The following is an 11,748-nucleotide window of genomic DNA, read 5'->3' as shown; positions in this document are numbered from 1 at the left end:
TTTGTTTGTTTGTTTGACCAGAAACCATTTATTTCCAAACTAATTCATTATTTCTCAGAGTCTAAAATTTTCTGTGAGCCCTGGCCTAGAAACATTTCCCTGGACATGATGGAAATCCAGTTTCTTAAGCCTCAAATTCAAATTCATATCACTGTGGGTTGAAATAGTGGATGCAGACATAACCATCTTCGCCACTGCTGCTATAGCTCTTGCCATCAGAATGGAAGGCAGCACTGTTGCTAGGTCCAAAGTGGCCCTGGACTCTTCTAAAATCTTCTTCAAAGGCCAAATAGAAGAACATGGCCTCAAACTTTCCAATCCTGGTAGAAGTGGTGGTTACGTTCATGGCTTCCTGACTACCACACGGTCGTAGTTGAGAGAGAGGGCAGCCGAGTTGACGGGACATTCTGTCCAGAAAGTTTTCCAATGTTCAAGGGTTGTGGAGTCAAAGAGTTTGGCTATGTTGTTCTTGGATGCAGTGACAAACATGGTCATGTCTCTGGATAACTGGATGTCATTGATCTGCCAAGAGTGCTCTTTAACATTCACCAATACCTCTCCAGGTTTGGCACTATACTGGTTGAGCTCTCCACTCTCATGGCCCACAATGATGCACTCCTCTAAGGGTCCCCAAACAGCACTGGTGATCTTGGAGTCGTTGCAAGAGATCTTCATGTAGGGCTCATTGTTGTCAATTTGGCTAGGATCCTGCAGGTCAAAGAAGCTTACAAAGTGCTGGTAACCCATTTGCTTATCCATAGAGAACATGATAATGTTGCCCCAAAGTCCAAGCCACATGTCCAGCTGAATGATCTCTAATAGGGCCAGCTGCTTCCATTTCACTGTCCCAGAGATGACAACTGTTGTCAGCTGAGCTAATGAGGACATACTTGGTGTCCCAGGAAGCATCTGCACACCACACAGCTCCAGTATGACCCATGTAGGTGCCCAGCCTCTCACCATTTAAAGAACACCATACATTGACAATAGGGTTCATGGCCATGGTGAACAGGAGGTTTCCTTCGTGGTTGTACTTAATCCACGTAATGGACCGCTCATGGCCCTGCAGCAGGATCAGCTTCATGCCTTCAGGGACACCAGGAAAGCTGCACTTAGTAGTTTTATTGGAAATTATTTCAACTCCTTTGTTCAGTTTCCTCCTTTATGTTTTGTACATACCAATAACGCCTCCCTTAGTGTTGCTGAAAGCATTCAATGTGTTAACACATAATAGCTTAGGACAGTATTTGAAGAGGGTATTGCTCAATCTAGTCTAGGTGTTAGGGTATGAATGGGCTATGTACATGCCTTCTCTGGGGAGCAACATGCTCAAAAGTCTTCTATCCTCTGTATCCATCACCAAAACTCTTATGTTCCATCCCTACTTTGGAAAGAATCTATCAAATTATTTATGTTACAAAATTAAGAAACTAAAGGGAAATCACTGGATTTTTAGTGGTAAACTTCTAGTGCTACAAGCAGGTTAATGAGATGTAAAGGGTGTGTGTGTATGTGTGTGTGTGTGTGTGTGTGTGTGTGTTTCCTTTTTAGATAGTAGTTTCACCTTCCATATACTACTCAAATCAAATTCTGCAAACTTCATCTATAGCAAGTTTAGTTTTATCTTTTCTCCTTCAAAATATCAACACTTATTATGCTTACAAGCCAAAATAAAGTAATACTTCTTTAGTATCAATTCTTTGGAATCTACAGGGATAATGAAGAGGGTGGCAGTGTATTTTAACTTTCAGAATATCTACTTATGTCTTTCAATTCAGAGGTCTTTTTCATTCATTAATTCATCCATTCATTCATTCAGTGTATATGCACTGATAATATGATGTGTCTCATTCTATTCTAAGCCATGAGAATGAAGAGCAAAACAAGACAGAGTTCTTTCTTTCTCAGATTTTGTTGCTCTCCCTTGGTCTGGAAGGATCGAGTGCCAAGCCAATTGAACTTTTTATCTTATATCATCATTATAAAAATCAATTGCTGAAGAGCTCATTCCTACACATGTTTGACTTGAAGAAATACTAGCATTTTCCAGCCAAGATGAAAATGTCACTGATCACTTCAAACTTATACCTTGTGGGGTTTGAGTGCGAGATGTCATTAACTTTCAAGGAAGGATTAAGATATGATTTACTCCCTACTACATTGTTATTTCCAATCCTATTGGCCTCATTATTGCTCACCTTCATACCTTCATTGATCCATTAATTTATTCAATGAATGTGGGGGAAATGAGTCACATACACAAATTAGTGCAGTGCAATAATAAGCACAGGAAGAACATTGTGAACAAATAGCAGTTGAAACATGAAGAAAAATGTATAATAGCCTGGAAATCAGGAAAAGCATCACTGAGCAAGAGTCTTAAGGAAAATGAGAAACACTAAAATGACATTTGAGTACTGTGTGAGACAAAACAACAGCTCCAGGCACCTTCAGGGGAGACAGGAAAGGCCCCAATAGGTCCATGGTTTGCACAACAACAAAAGATTCTGGCTCTGTAAGCAAAGGAGAATGTGGCATTACTTATCATATGTGAAAGAGCCATCCAACATGTGACAGCCAAGCAATTTCCTTGATTGATTTGGAAAAAACATGAGAGGCCCCAGAGTAGGATGGGATGAGAAAAAGGCCTTTTAGAGACAGTCGCTATGACTCTTTATTTAGCCACAATATGGTGCGCTCGCTGATAAGATGCTAGTCCCCTGGTAATGAGAAAGCAGGGCTAGAGGATCTTAAATGATCTGCCCATTGTCTGAGAATAAGTGGCAGAGCTGTGAACAGAATCCAGAATTTTCATCTTGAGTCCATTTTGGTTTTCTGTTCTGTAGCACAATAATTTAGTTTGGCCTCCACACTGCTGACAGAATTACAGTTTCTCCCACTGCTCTCTATTGGATATTTCTAGACACAATCTGTTATTTAAAACTTTTTCTCCTTTGTAAATGAGATAGATTTTCTGACCGAAGTTGTAGCATGTCCTTTTACAGAACATTTTCCCCTGAGACTGCATGAGATGGTACAATCTTGGGTACTGATATTTTAGCATTGGTCCTATCTGTTATACTTTTTTATTTATGAAGCTATCTCAGAGAAAACACAGCAATGAATATTCCTCTGGGCAATAATTTTTTGTCAAGATAAGGGGATACAACTTTATCTCACTTAGCTGAAAATGCAGAACATTTAAATAAAGCTCCATTTGGCTCTCACTTTTAATGTTTAATTCAGTTTGGATTAACTTTTAATTCTCATTTCTATCATGTATTTACTTAGAGCAAAAAGATTCCATAGCTTTCCTTCTTTCATAAGCCAATATTTTATTACCCATCCATTTCCCTCCACTCACAAATTCCATCAAACTGCTTATCACTTTGGCAATAGATTCCATCAATTTTTCAGGAGTAAGCATACATTGAGAGACTTTCTAAGATCTTTTGCTCAAGGGCAAACCTCAAATAGGATCAAGTTAAAAAGCACATGAAGTTTGTCGCTAGGTATGTAGGAGAGAAAAAATGCAAAATGAGAATTATGTTCTTTTGGTTACTTCTTGTTTGCCCTTGAGATAGGTTACGTGAGCTTCCTTATTTGCTCCAGACAAAAACTCAACACACTTTATAGTTATACAGGTAGCATAGCGGATGGAAACTCACCTGATGATAAGGATCTGGCTGCCATGCCTTTCCTGTAGTTGAAATCTCTCAATTCAGGAGTTAGACAACAGTTGCAGAAAGATGACAACATGAGCAAGGATTGGATGTCTGGAATTAAGGGACAAGAAAGATTTATGATTTTTATATTAACGGGAAGTCATAGTTCAAATAATTTCAATAGAAAATAAACAAAATAACATACAAGATATGTCATATAAAATATGTCACCATTCTAGAGCTAAAGTGTAGTTTACTTCAGAGAAGATAAAAGCAATGAGGCTCTCGTACATAGGGTATATTCACAGGTTATCCTGAAATCTAGAGAGATGATAAACTTAGTCAATCCAAAAGATGCATCTACGTGTCTATCTATTTATTATCTATCTATCTATCTATCTATCTATCTATCTATCTATCTATCTATCTATCTATCTATCTATCTACCTAAAGATATATCTGCCCATATCTTTCTATATCTATCTATATCAATCTATATCTATCTCTATCTATCTCTATATCTATATCTATATCTATATCTGTATCTATATCTATATATGGGTAAACCAACATGATCAACATGCCATTCTAAATTGTTTAAGGCTAAAAGCTTTTGATTAATTGTCTCTGGGAAAACTAAAGAGTCAAAAATAAAAAGCCCAAAAGAACGTGTGCAGAATTGAAATATTTTACTGATTTGCTGTGAACTTTGGCACACTGATTCTCTGAGCTTTAGGTTCCTGATCTGTTAAATGAAGATAATAATTGCTCCCTTCTCCACCTCACAGAGTTCATAAGCTGAGAAATTGGGACTATATTTGTTAAATCACTTAGTATACTGTTCACACTGTAAGATGTCAGTTGATAATATAGAGAAATGGTGATTTTTAAAAAGGATTATAGAATGTATGACATTTAACAACTGAATACAACTATGAATTTGGGAAAGGAAGGATTAGTTTGAGGTATTGAGGTTTGACGTAGTCTAGACCAAATGATAGGTAGATAAGTTATCAATGCCATTTCCCATAATTAGGAATAAAGGAGTAGAATTTTTAGAGTGAGTTAAGATAAATAGTTGCATATTAACTCTATTGAATTTGAGGTATTAGAGATATCCAAGTGGACATGTGTAGCAGAAAAATGGAAATCAGAGTCTGTTGCTTACAAGTCATGTCATGTCAGAAGCAAAATTATGGAAGTCATGATTTTAAAAGTGATGATGGAAGTTATAGCAATTTAAGGGATAAGTAAGGAAGAAAACATAGAACATCGGCTTTCCATATTGGTTGCCCATCTGAATAAACTAAACAGCTATTTAAATCTCAGAAACATTAGTATTTATTTAAATTCCTAGTTCAATATTTTCCCCAAACTTGGAAAATTCCCCCATTTAATTATTTTGGATAGTCTATGATCATTACCTCAAGAAAAAATATAACACAGAGATCAAAGAAGGAAAGGCTACTGTTGCTGGTCTCTGAGAAGAGAAAGCCCCTAAGACTCAGATGGTAAGAGCACTATCACCTCTCTCCACTTGATTAAGATTCTCTGTACTCTGGAAAGAAATGTCATCCAGTACAGCCCTGACTGGCAATGACTAAGCAGTTAGAAGGGGCTTTATAGAGCTTTTTAACACCTCCTGTGGTGTAGGGGTGGGATTACAATTCCACTCACCCAGGAGTGACATAAGAGGTTTCTAGAGAACCATCAGAGCTGAGAGCCCTTGCAGGCAAACACAGGGTGATGCAGCAGCAAGGATCAATGACCAAGCACTGACCACATAGTGATACTTGACAAATAAATGCTAGTACATGTCTCAGCCCACTTGCTATGAACTGAAGATATCCCCTCAAAATCATATTGAAGCCCTAGCCTCCACTGTGATGTTATTTGAGAGATAAGGAGGGTTAGATCAGGTCATGAACATGATAATAGGACCTTTATAATGGGTTTAGTGGCCTTATAAGAAGAGAAAATGATCTCTCCCCACTCCTCCCATGTGTACTAACTGAGGGAATGCCAGGGGCATATGTGTCTCCCAGCCAGGAAGAAGGTCTTATCAGACAGTGACTATGCTAATAGCTTGACCTTGGACATCCAGCCTCCAAAATGGGGATAAATAAATTTCTGTTGTTTCAGACTCTCAGACTCTGGTATTTTGTTATGGTAGATGAATACACCTCTCAAACTGGCATGAAATCTCAGAGTAAAAAAGAGAAACACCAAATTACCTGAGATTAGGTCAACCCAGCACAGTGGAAAAGGGTCTTACACTGGATTTAATTATCAGAATCTGTAGAGATGGAGGCCAGTCATTCTTACTTCCAAACAAACTCCACAGATTATTCTGATGTACAGAGTCAAAGAAACAACCTAGGTAGTTACTTATACTTAAAAAGTGTGGCAGAAGAGCAGAATGTTAAATATATAGAACAGAGATCTGAAAAGTAAGGAAGATCTCAGTGCCTGGGAAGGCAGTGGAGAGCAGGATTTCCCAACAGAGGGAGTGGAGAGCAGGATTTCCCAACAGAGGGAGTTTATCCCAGAGGGACAGATGTTATGCAGCAAAGTAAGATATAAGGGTGGGAAGGTGGCAGAAGCAGAATGCATGAGTCTTCAAAGAAATTAACCAGAATAAGGAAAATGATACCTGACCTAAGAAAGAGCAAGGTCAAAGAAATGCTCTTTTTCTCTTTTTTCAATGTTGTTTTTAAATTTTTATTTTGAGAATGGTAGGAGTCTTTAGTAGATATTAGGCCTTATGGAAAAGATCTAATTGATAACAAGGTTAAAGATTGTGAAAAATGAGGGCACTGCTAACATATAAACAAAAACTAACATTTATTTATAAAATGTGTACACTATGCCCAGAATTGTTTTAAATGCCTTGCTCATAAAAATTTACTTATTTTTATAGCAAACCCATGAAATAAATACTTTAAGTGTAAATATTTTAAATGAAAATACACACACACTCACAGACACACATGTATGCACATATAGGATAAATGATTCCTGAAGTGCATACATAGGAGGTGGAAGAGCTGGGACTGAAGCTCAGACTTTCTGCTCTGTGGTTGACACTTGTCCATGGTTTCTAAACTGAGTGTTCAAGAGCCCAGAGCATTACAGTTAACACAAAGGGCCAGTGGGAGAGAGTTTAAATTTTTGAGAGAAACGTAGTGATGCTTGACAAATGCGAAGCACCATGTGAACAACTTGAGCAAGGCAATGGACATTTCCACTTTAGACTACATCTTGCTCCTATTCATGTGAAGCTGTGTAATCAGTTTTTTCTGTTGTTAAAAGCAACTACCACGTGAAAGTCACATGATGGTATCTAGGCTGATTCCACTGTTTGAGAAACTGTGCAATGTCCAACAGGCACACCTGTCTCAATAGTAAGTAATTGTGTTTAAACGATAAAATATTTTTTTTTCAATTTATGTATATTATTTTTTCTAGAAGATGCAGTTATCAGGGCATAATATTTCATAGTTTTTAAAACTTAGATGCTGAAGTCTGTTAAGTAGTTCTTTGGTCCTGGGAGTACAGAGGTCCTACCAACAGTGTAAACCCAGAAAGTGTAGAAACATTTGCCCCACGTGGGAATGGGGAGCAAAAGCCTACATGGAGAAATTAACCATGAAATGGAGAAGGGATATACCTTATTCTTAGAGTGAATTAAATGGGGTCAGAACATGTGATTTGACATTTTCAAATGAAGAAAAGAGAACTTAGAACTTTGTTCATTTGGCTAGGATCTACTCAGTGAGTAGGTAATGAGGTTGTCAGTTGAAAAGCAGGAGATAGGATTGAATTAAGTGCTGATAGTTCTGAAGTTTAAAGATATAAAAATTCTCTACCTTGCTATACAGCTAAGCATATAAGAAGAGTTCAATAAATTTCTGGTTATTTATTTAATCTAATATAATCAAACTCAATTTTTAGATAAAAAGTATTTCACTGGAACTCTTGAAAAAATGTATAAAAGAAAGAGAAATAAAATCTATGATTTTGCAGTTTAGCATAATATGTTTATCATATTTGCAGTTTATCTGATATGCAGTAGTTCTAGCTCTGTATGAGATGTGTATTTTGCATTCTAATACATGTATGTATGTTTTCAGTTCAAATCAGTAAGCATAAAAATGCTAACTTCTGTAAGATGCATGCATGCTGGCTCTTTCAAGAGGTACCCACAGCCACTGAACTAAGATGTAATGGATAAACATGTATTTTAAAATTTGTTTTAATTCGGTACTTTTGGCAAAATATCTCTTAACACTCTCCTCACTCACTCTCTTTCCAAAACTGTTGGTAGTCTGACAAAGTGAAGCTTCCTTCTCTCAGTTCATCTATTTTGAGGTTTGAGAAATGTCAGTGAGAATTAGAAGAAGAAACCCAAAAATAGGTATTCAACCCAAAAGGTAACCAGTGTTTAGAAACGGTTATTCAGAAAAGCTGAAGAAAAAAAAGATCTTAAATTTAGAAGTAGAATTTTAAATAAATTTTCATTTAAATAGAAGTTTCATTTTAAATAAAAACTTCAGCCAAATGGCTTGGTTGCATGCTTTTTCGGGTTCTTCTAAATGTTTTCAATGTTTCTGTGTTACTTTTAGAATAAAGTTTACATTCTTTAAACTAACATTTAAACATTCAATTATGTGGCATTAAACTGTCATTCAAAGTATTGGAGTTAAGAAAACACAGGGTTTGGGGGTACATTGAATCTAATCATCTATATTGAATGAATAGATGTGTAAGCTTCATCAAGCTGTTTAACATCTCTGAATTACACTTTGTTTTTATTTTTTAAAAAATACTAGTGCTTCTGCTCTCAGGAAAATGGAGTAAGCATGTGTGCATTTACTTCTCCTGCTAAGAACAAAATAATCCTGGACAGTATACACAAAATAAAAAGAAAAAACAAAACAAACGAACAAACAAAAAAATAAAGAAAAAAAAAAACCTGAAAGGTAGAAAGCAGAACAGTTAAGGACCTCACAGCACAAGGAACAGACAGCGCTGAGTTCCCTGGGCCTTGTTTTTGCTTCATGTATCCCAAACATGGAGTGGAAGAAGGTGGTAGCAAAGAAGTTCCAAAGGATGCAGATAAGAAGTCCAATACAAGCTTGTTCTCTCTAGCCAAAGAACGAGGAAAGAGGAAGTCCAGACAGACAGAAAATTTTAGGCAGTAACTGCTCCACTCCAGCCTAACATCACAAAAACACTGTGGCCCCATCTCTACCCATACCACAGGAGCTGAATGGGGAGCCTAGACTTTGTGGTGCCAAAGGAGGTTGAGTAGGGAGCAAGGGTTTTCATCACTGCTAGGAGGTAATGTGCCACCTCCCTTGAGCCATAATGGGGACTATTTGAGAAACCTGGACTTCCATCCACAATGAGAAATCTTAAAGGGTCTTGAGATAGCACTTCATAAGACCACATGGAGTTTCATGAGTTTCACCACAGCCCAGTGAGGGAGCCATCCCCTAGGATGTCAGTGGAAGCCACAAAGGAGGTACTCCTGTGCCTGCCACCCAAGCTGATATCAGCAGAGACTTAGTGGGGAGTCGGAAATCTCTCCTCTACCCAGAAGTAATTAGGAACAAATCCTCCATCCACAGGTGTCAATAGAGGTTGAGTGGAGGACCTGGATTTCTAGCTACACATGGCAATACCAAGGCAACACAAACCCTTTCGCTGCCAAAGTGAGAGCATAAAAGGTCAGTGAAAACAAAACAATTACAATTGAGAATCTCATAATATAATATTCCTGATGTCTACATTTCAAATGAAAATCACTTACTTTGTCAAGAACTATGGAAATCTCAACTGAAATAAAAAGAGTAACAAATAGATGCTATATTTCATATTGCCAATATAACAAATCAGCATAAGCTTAGTGGCTTAAAATAATTTAACATTAGCATGTTACAGTTATGAAAATAAAAAGTCAAAAATGTCTCTCACTGGGTTAACGTAAAGATGTTGACAGAACTGCATTCCTTCTGAAGGCTCTAGGAGAGAATCTTTCCTTTTCCTTTTCTAGATTCTGTAGGTTGCCTGCATTCTTTGGCTTGTATCCCACCTCCACCTTCAGAGCCAGCAATGAATTGTTAAGTCATTCTCATGCTACATCACTCTGATACTCACTCTTTTTCTGCTTCCTTCTTCCATTTATAAGGACCCTGGTGATTACACTGGGTCCACCTATAGAATTCAGAAAAATTTTCCCATGTCGGCATCAGTTGATTAAAAACTTAAGTACATATGCACCCTTAATGCCTCTTTGTCATGTAACCTAGCATCGTCACAGTGTTCAAGAATTAAGACATAGACATCTTTAGGGACACATTATCTGTCTACCACTGAAGGGGACATTATAAAGTATAAGGAATCTTTTAAGTTTTCAAAGTTATTTTCTTCAGATCCCAGTTCCCTTGCTGACATGGTAATTATTTGGATGTTAAATGATGTGTCTATTCTTTTTTACTTTTCAGATTAAGGAGTCTACCATATACATGTCCCTGCTCCTGAACAGCTTGCCTAAACTTGTCTCCTCCAAGATGAAGGATATTTCTTAATTATAAAGGTAAGAAAAGCAATAAGTCTAGAATAATAAGTGTTTCCTTGTTTGAAATTTATATGCATACATGTGTGGAGTTCCATAAGAAGGGTTAACAAGATTTTCTTCAAATAAACAGTTCTGAGAATCCACTTGTAGTTTTACTATTTGCTTTAAAAAACATATACCTAAATACAAATTATATCACTATATCAGATTTCCATCAAAAGCAAAGTTAATTTTTTTCTGAATACTTTCTAATACAGAAAAAAATGTCACATTTCAAACATGTAAAAGGTAATGGGACATAAGGGAGGTAAAGTATCTATACTTCACTTGCACTGTAAAATGTTGACACCAATGCATTATGATGTACACACACTTGCACATACACACATAAAATCTTACTAAAAATGTTAACAAAGAGATATAATAAAAACACTATAGATACATAAAATGGATTTCTAAATAATGTTCAAATAAACCACAAACAAGGAGGAAAAAAATTTAAAAAGAGAAACAAAAATATAGAACGCAAATAGAAAAATTTGAATGGCACACTCAAGAGCTAACATATTAATAATAACACTAAAAATCTGTAGTCTTGGAGGACCAGGCAAAATGGTATAGCTGATAGAAGCTTCGTTTATCCTCTCTTGCAACCACATCAAAGTTGTGATGGAAACACAGACCAAACAGCAAGCAGAGTCTCCTCGGGTCTAGATGAACAGAAGCCTTATTAGGGAGAGAAATAAGAAATCACCCTGCAATGGTTGGAGGTAGGATGGGGAGAAGACGTGAGGCTGCCCAGTCCCAAGAGGCTGAGTGGGATAGAGACTATGGCAGCTTCAGACTCCAATTAAAGGGGTCGTGTCTACTACGGGACTTTCACAGTGACAGACTTGCTCGCTCTGAGCACCAGCCCTGGGTTGACTGCTTGGGGGTACCAGGGACTTACAGGGAGTTGTAGGAGCTAGGACCAGAGGTGAGATTTTCTCTCTGGCAGAAGTACTGGTAGTATCCATTATTCCCTGTTGCGCCCTCTGCGTTCCCAGTGCAAGGATATAGCACCGTCATAGCTGGAACTTCATCAAACTGGATAACAGAAGTCACTCCACCCAGAGGATTCCCTGAAACTCTGCCTCCCTTAACCTGCAGCCCTAACCAAGCCACATCCAGGTGTATCCTCCGTGAGTCAGGTGTTCCTTGCTAGTCAGCGCAAACTCACACTTATGGCAGCTGACCTCAGTTTCTGGCATAGCTTCTTGAGGCAACTATAAGCACAGCATCTGTGGATTGCTTGCTGAATCTTAACAGGTGGTCCTGGAGGAGCACAGGCTGGGGCAAAATTTGGCCTGCAGCTGAATTCTTCTCAACACTGTGCTACTGGACACCTACTACAGAAAGCCACACTAACAAGACTAGGAGACTTATGAGCCTTGATTAGTACATATAATCAGACACAGAAAGGCAGCCAAAATGGGAAGAAACCATAAGAAAGAACAGGAG

General features: G+C 37.7%; 1 pseudogene; it reads right to left on the bottom strand.

Moving 5' to 3' along the window:
* Positions 1-124: 124 nt before the first annotated feature.
* LOC105294464 lies at positions 125-1,099 on the bottom strand (annotated as a pseudogene).
* Positions 1,100-11,748: the final 10,649 nt, after the last annotated feature.

This window comes from Pteropus vampyrus, unplaced genomic scaffold (assembly GCF_000151845.1).
Source record: "Pteropus vampyrus isolate Shadow unplaced genomic scaffold, Pvam_2.0 Scaffold87, whole genome shotgun sequence".
Classification (NCBI taxonomy): domain Eukaryota; kingdom Metazoa; phylum Chordata; class Mammalia; order Chiroptera; family Pteropodidae; genus Pteropus; species Pteropus vampyrus.
This window is presented reverse-complemented; position numbering and strand designations above follow the sequence as displayed.